Here is a 6,887-nt window from a genome sequence, read left to right as displayed (position 1 = left end):
AGTTACAGAATTAAGGAATTTTAGATGCTGCTTATATATCTGGACCTAAGTGTAAAATGAAAATAAGTTTCAGTTGTCATTTCACATCCTAATTCCTCTTGCAATAATCTAAATAGTTTAAAACACTTGATTGAGCAAGCTGGTTGAGGAATTCTGAGAGTTAAATGTTCACACATTTTAAAGTTGCCAAGGTTGAAAAACACTGATTTACAGGAACCTTTATCAATCTTTTTATCTTGGAGGAACCCTTATAATAAATTTTAAGTCTTACTTGAAAAACGTCTGCATAAAGATCACAAAAATATAAAAACATTGCAATATAGTTAACTTCTAACCTAGATAATACATGTTTTACAAGAGCTAGCAGCTAAGTTACAGCACTTAAAAATGCCCATCAGTGTGAGCAATAGCATAGTTCAATGTGAAAAGTTAAAGAAAAAAATCAGATTTACAGTATTCTTTTCTGTCATAATCTCTTGTAGAATCTCTGGGTCTGAGGAATCCCAGTTGAGAAAGGCTGCAGTATTAATGTCCTGTGAATTCCCTCCAAATTCCCGCTTCAATTTTCAGATTGGGATTATTCGAAAGTAAATTTAGTATATTGATAAGAGTCAAAATTATACATCTGTTCCAATACCCTCCAAATATACGTTGCAAACTTTAATTTAGGAAATACAGAACAATTTCTTTTTTTTTATTGAAAAAGTTTTTCAAATACAGATTTCCCCCGCTTTCCCCCCCTCCTCCCTAACCCCCCCTCACCCTCCCCTTCCCCTGTGACTTCTTCATAATAAAACCCAAATTCATAACAGATTATATCATACTTTACCATCCACTTACTCCATCTCCATATGCTGACCCTTTCTTTCTAATAAAATTATCATATCCCCCTTATACTATACTATACTATACATTTCAAAGTGACATTCTATTATAACATTATCTAATAACTCCTAATTTAACATAATAATATTATTATATCTCCCAATTTAGCGTTTTCCGCTCATAATCTACCCTTTTACTACCCCCCATACGTATATCTCTTAAGTCAAATCTTTTATATATATAAATATAACATTTCAAAACAACCTTCCACTATAAGACTATATAGTAAATCCTAATTTAACATTTATTCAGTTCAGCTACCCATTTCCTTCCCCCCCATCATTATATCTCTTAGCTCAAATCTTTTACATATATTCACATCTAGACATAATATCCCTTTTCTTTAAACTAAACAATCAATAACCTATCTCCACCCACTTTCCTACAAAACTACCATATTAATATGTTTATTCTTCTGTCCACTCAACTAGAAAAATATTCCCTTATGTAAATAAAATCCTAAAAAAAAACTTTAAACTTGTAATCCATATAATATCTTCTGTAATGTCTTTCAGCTGGATGATAAACTCCATCGCCCATGTTAGGGTAACATCGCATCCTAATTCCAACAGTATTTTCAGTATCTTCAATCTTCAATTACCATCTGCCCCCATCCATAACAAATATCTTCATATTGCAAAAAAAAACACAACAACCACCCGAGTGACTTTATATTTATATTCCATATAATGTCTATAGAGGTGTCTTTTATCCAGATTATTAATTCCAACCACCATAATAGGGTAACAACCAGATCTTCTGCGTGCCCCAATCCAGTAAATCTCTTGCCATGTAACTCAGCATAAATGTAATATATTTATCAAGAAATCCAAAAAACGAAAAAGATATTTCCAATCCATTCGATTTAAGGCCCTTTTCACATCCCAAAAGTTCAGCACTACAGAGATCTGTCACTCTCCTCAAGATAAAATAAACCAATACTTTGCCCATTATCTTTTCATATATTCAGTCCTCTCATAAATAACTGGCATTACACTGTTGTTTAGTTTAAAAGTTTTTGTTTTTGTGAGACCTACTTCTTCTTTTCTTGATTTTTTGTGGGTTGGATCTCCATCCTGAATTCCTTTCTGTAGATTGTGTATCGACTATTTGGTTTTCATGCTGATCTATAACTTGATCTTGTTGGTTTTGCTTTTGTGACTTAAATCTTTCTGGTTCTGTAAATTGTATATCAACTGATTGACTTCCATGCTGGTTTGTGGCTTGATAAATCATTACATTAGAATCCGGAACCGCCTCTCTTATATTAAATAGTCCAGCTGAGACCTCTGAGAGAAAATCCAAAAGCGGCTCACCTGTGGAGACCTCTGTGACTTGTTGTTTCTTCATTACTTCTATATGGCCAATCAGAAAAAAATGAATGATGGAAAGATTTAAAAAATCCTGTTGTTGTATTCCAGCTATAATTAAGATAAAGAAAATTTAATGGTTTGTCATTCCATTAAATTGATGGAACATAATGGTGGCGCAGCAGACTAAAGTGCTGTTAAGTAGCCACTTAGCTGCCAGCTGCCTGCAATTACTGCGTGTTCAAATCTCACCAGGCTCAAGGTTGACTCAGCCTTCCATCCTTCCGAGGTAGGTAAAATGAGGACCTGGATTGTGGGGGCAATAAGCTGACTTTGTATAAAAAAGAACACTTCTTAGGAGGGTCCGAAAGCCCTACTAAGCAGGTATATACAAAAGTATGAAGGCTATTGCCTAATGCATTGTAAGGCGCCCTGAGTCTCCGGAGAAGGGCGGCATATAAATCGAACCAATAAATATAAATAAATAAATAAATAAATAATCAATAAATCAATATGGGGATTCCTCCAAATCTATACATCTATATATATATTAATACATATAATATATTTATTTTACAACTTTTAGCTTTTCCCAAAATCTCACTACTGTAGATTTTAACCATTTATTTATATTTAAATTTATCTGAGACAATAAAGGAAATTTAAAACATCAAATAAAGCCCCAGGTTTTAGATTTGCATAAATATCTTAGAGGCTACAGGAAATTTATGTGACTAATTACCTGAGTAACCTAATAATATGCAAAAGCTGTATCAATTTATTTTGGTATGGATCATTTATACTGTAACAGTGAATAAGATTTAATGTATTATTGGCACAGAGAACAATCTATGACCAGCTTAGCTTTGTTTATGCTCAGGGTGGCTTTGATACTCTGATCAGACAAAGCCAGTCAATATTCCATTAAACATAACTTAATGTTGATAAATATTGCTACATTGAACATTTGTTTATTTGTTTATAAAAATCCTGCCTTTAATATTTTTATAAATAACTCAAGTCAAAGAACATATCTCATGCTCTTTTTTTGTTGTATTTTCCCCACAACAAAAACCCTGTGAGGTGGGTTAGTGACAGGCCCAAAGTCACCCAGCTGGCTTTCATGCCTAAGGAAGGACTAGTCCTCCAGTCTTAACCATTAGACTAAACTAGCTTTCTAACATAAACATATTAAACATGAGAGATTAAGGATGTTCTTGATAAATTTCATGAGACATCTTAATTGGTGAGTAAATTATCTTGGTTGAAGGATTAGAGGAATATGTTTGAATCCAATTAACAAAAATAGAAAGCTCTCTGTATTTTGTTCAGGAATATGCTTTATATCTAACAAGGCCACTAATACATTCATTTTTTTTCTGAAGGAAGATCAGAATTATCAGTTTGCATTCTATCATTATTCAAAGCTGGTTTCATTTTTTAAAACTGGACTACATAGGATGGATAAACAAGGCCTTGCCAAAATGTTGGCATTTATATTTAGAAGAAAATTAGGCAGCTAAAACTTGACAGTATGATTTTTCCAAATCAGTTATTTAATGTATGTAAAGATCACACAGTCTGGCTTAGTTCTTAAATTCTGAAAACGTCAGGCTAGAAAGTGGGAAACTGGGAATCTCAATTCCACCTTAGGCACAAAGCCAGCTGGATGACTTTGGATCAGACACTGTTTTAGCCCTAGGAAGAAGGCAATGGCAAACAATTTCTGAAAAGCCTTGCCCCATGCAAATGACTAGCTGTTTGCAAGGAATATAAATCCTTCCATTGCCCACCGCCTGGTCAGAGCTGGAGAAGCTTCTTGGATGAGAAGTGAAATGTCTTCAAAGGAAAAACAAGAGAGTCCAGTTGACTCTTGAAAAAGCAGCTTTGGGATTTCTCCAGTAACCTTTGACTCAGTATTATTATAAAGTAAACAATGACGAATAATGAATGCCAATGCATCAGATCAGTATCATTCTACTATGCATTTTTTCCCCGTGGATATTTACCAGTATTTATCACCATAGCACTGTTAAAGATGCTATCATAGGATTGCCTGGAAATTTCCCATCAAATACTCATCCTGCCTACTGCTGCTTAGTTGTTTGAAGAAAAGCCAAGATCAACTCAGTGAGTATCTAAATCATGCATCTCTCAATGCGTAACACCTTGATCATTTGCAAAAGAAGCGTTGTGTTGTGGCAATCATTCCTATGACAGTCTCTAGTCCTTTGTGTATCCTTATTATAAAATCAGGTCCAAACATGGGGTGATCCACTTAATGACTTTCACCACTTATGACCATAATTGCAGGGTCAATTAACATCATAATTTAAGGGCTACCTGTGCTTCCCAAATTATTCCCTCAGAATAACTGGAAATCAGGCAGCATATACATTTAATAAATTATGATTGTCCTTACCTGAGAAAATAGGCTATTTGGCTTTGGGAATTTTTGGTTGTTGACTTGCAAACCAAATTTGCATTTCCCAACTAGAAAACATCATCAATTCTGAAGCAGAGCTTCAGTCGCACCATTGAGGACACCATCTTGACGTTTTGACTACACCTTGCAGACAATCCTTGCAGTGTATGATGAAAAAGGTTATTTGGAAGAATAAAGTTGGGAACCCTTTACAGTAAACCAAAATATATTTCCTGAGAAGATTGGTGGTGGCTGCTTTAAAGAGAGCTGGGAAGTGCTGTGTGAACTTGACTTAGGATCACAATTGAGCCCAACATTTCCATTGCTAAAGAAGACAGTTGTTAAATGAGTTTTGCCCTATTTTACAACCTGTCTTGCCATAGTTATTAAATTAATTACTGCAGTTAAATTAATAACACGATTATTAAGTGACCCTGGCTTCCCCATTGACTGTTGCTTGTCTGAAGGTTGCAAAAGGTGATCACATGATCTCAGGACCACTGTCATAAATACATGCCAGGTGCCAAGCACCTGAATTTTGATCACATGGCTGTGGGGATGCTGCAATGGTCCATGGGGTCGCGAAGAGTTGCACACAATGTAGTGACTGAACAACCACAAAATTTGCCTCCCTGCATATAATTTGTGTATGTATTGTTGTTGCTCAGAACAGCGTGAAAAAGGGTGTTTAGTCCCTTTTTTTCCAGTGCCACTTTAACTTTGAATGGTTAATTAATAAATGGTTATAAATCATGGGCTATCTGTAATCCAGAGAACAATTTTCCTTCCAATCTGCAGCATCCCAAACTACAAGGAACTAAATCCTGGGAAGAGAGATTGGAAGAACTGCAAATATACACTTATAACACTTCACCAATCTCTGCAAGGTGGGCCAGAGCAGGCGGAGAACTAACTCTCTTGGTGCCAGATTTCAGAACCACGGAATAATGAATTTGAAATGCAGGGAGGCAAATTTTGTTGTTATTCAGTCGCTACATTGTGCGCAGCTCTTCCCGACCCCACGGACCATAGCACAACCCTCCCCACCACCTGTTATGTATGCTAATGAGGAGTCAAGCCAAGGAACGTAGTCTTCATTCAGGTCCACCTATCCGGCGGGAAAATAAGTAAATCTGATTGGTTGAGCTGTCTGACAGCTCCCCTTTAAAGGGCAAGATGTCGGACAGGCAGAGAGTTTGTATTGTATCTGTTTGCAGAATAAAGAGCTGTTTATTTGGAACTCTGCGTCCTGCCTCTTCAATCACCCAACTTAACACCCCCCCTGCTATCCTCCACTGTTCCCCAAAGCAATCTTAAATTCATACTCATTGCCTCAATGACACTATCTAACCATCGCATCTTCTGCTGTCCCCGTATCCTTCTCCTTTTGCTTTCGTTTTGTATTTCAGCTTCAGTATTTGTCCTTCCAAAGGACTGTCAGGGCTGATTTTTCTTTAGGAAAGGATGCAAATTAAGGAAGGGAAAAAAACAAAAACCCAACGGGCTAGCAGTAAAATCATTTCCCATGTGCGTTCCAGGAGAGGCTAGAGAGCCTTTGGTTGCCATGCACTGGATAACTGGCTCGTTATCTTATTTTGGTTCAAAAATATCCTAAATCCTGAATCCACCTTTTCTCTCTCTTTAGAAAAGAAGGTAACGAAACTCACTCAACCATTCATGTTAGGGGACCAAATGGCCGCTAGAACTGCCTCCGGATTACCTGCCCCCTCCCGCTCCCGCTCCCCCCCTTGAGACAAGAGCGAATTTACAGCCTGTTAAATCAACCCTCGCCGGAACGAGAGGTTCAGCTGCGATATCTGCAGGGCTGCTGGCTTTCTTTGGCTCCCGTTTTTCCTAAGTCGAGTGTTGCTTGGTGTTCGAGCTGTTTGCTAAATAAAAGAGAGCAACAGTCTGCGGGTGTGATCGGGCAATAGAAATCCAGTAGCTCTTTTTAGAAACGGAGAGGCTGCCGTATTGTCGCCTGCGCAATGGCGGTTGCGAGGAAGTTGAGGCTGGGGAGTGACATTTGAGATTTTAATGTTAAAAATTTCCGTTGGGAAGAGGGGAAATGGGCCAGGTCATTCCTGGCGTTTGCTGCAGAAGTTTATAGCGAACCCTGAAAGGGAGAGATTTGGGGTGGGGAGGAAAAAAGGTTTATGTCAGAAGTGGGATTTGAACCCACGCCTCCATTCGGAGACCAGAACACCCAACACTGGGAAAGGAGCGATCCTTGAGTCTGGCGCCTTAGACCACTCGGCCATCCTGAC

At 37.5% G+C, this 6,887-nt stretch overlaps 1 non-coding gene across 1 annotated transcript; it reads right to left on the bottom strand.

The window, feature by feature from the left end:
* Positions 1-6,777: 6,777 nt before the first annotated feature.
* TRNAL-CAA (transfer RNA leucine (anticodon CAA)) lies at positions 6,778-6,887 on the bottom strand. Its single transcript has 2 exons — positions 6,850-6,887; positions 6,778-6,823 (listed from the first exon to the last, which is right to left on the bottom strand). It is a non-coding gene; the product is annotated as a tRNA-Leu (tRNA).

The sequence above is a fragment of the Pituophis catenifer genome, unplaced genomic scaffold (assembly GCF_029215685.1).
Source record: "Pituophis catenifer annectens isolate HBS135680 unplaced genomic scaffold, rPitCat1.0.hap2 SCAF_2, whole genome shotgun sequence".
Lineage (NCBI taxonomy): Eukaryota > Metazoa > Chordata > Lepidosauria > Squamata > Colubridae > Pituophis > Pituophis catenifer.
This window is presented reverse-complemented; position numbering and strand designations above follow the sequence as displayed.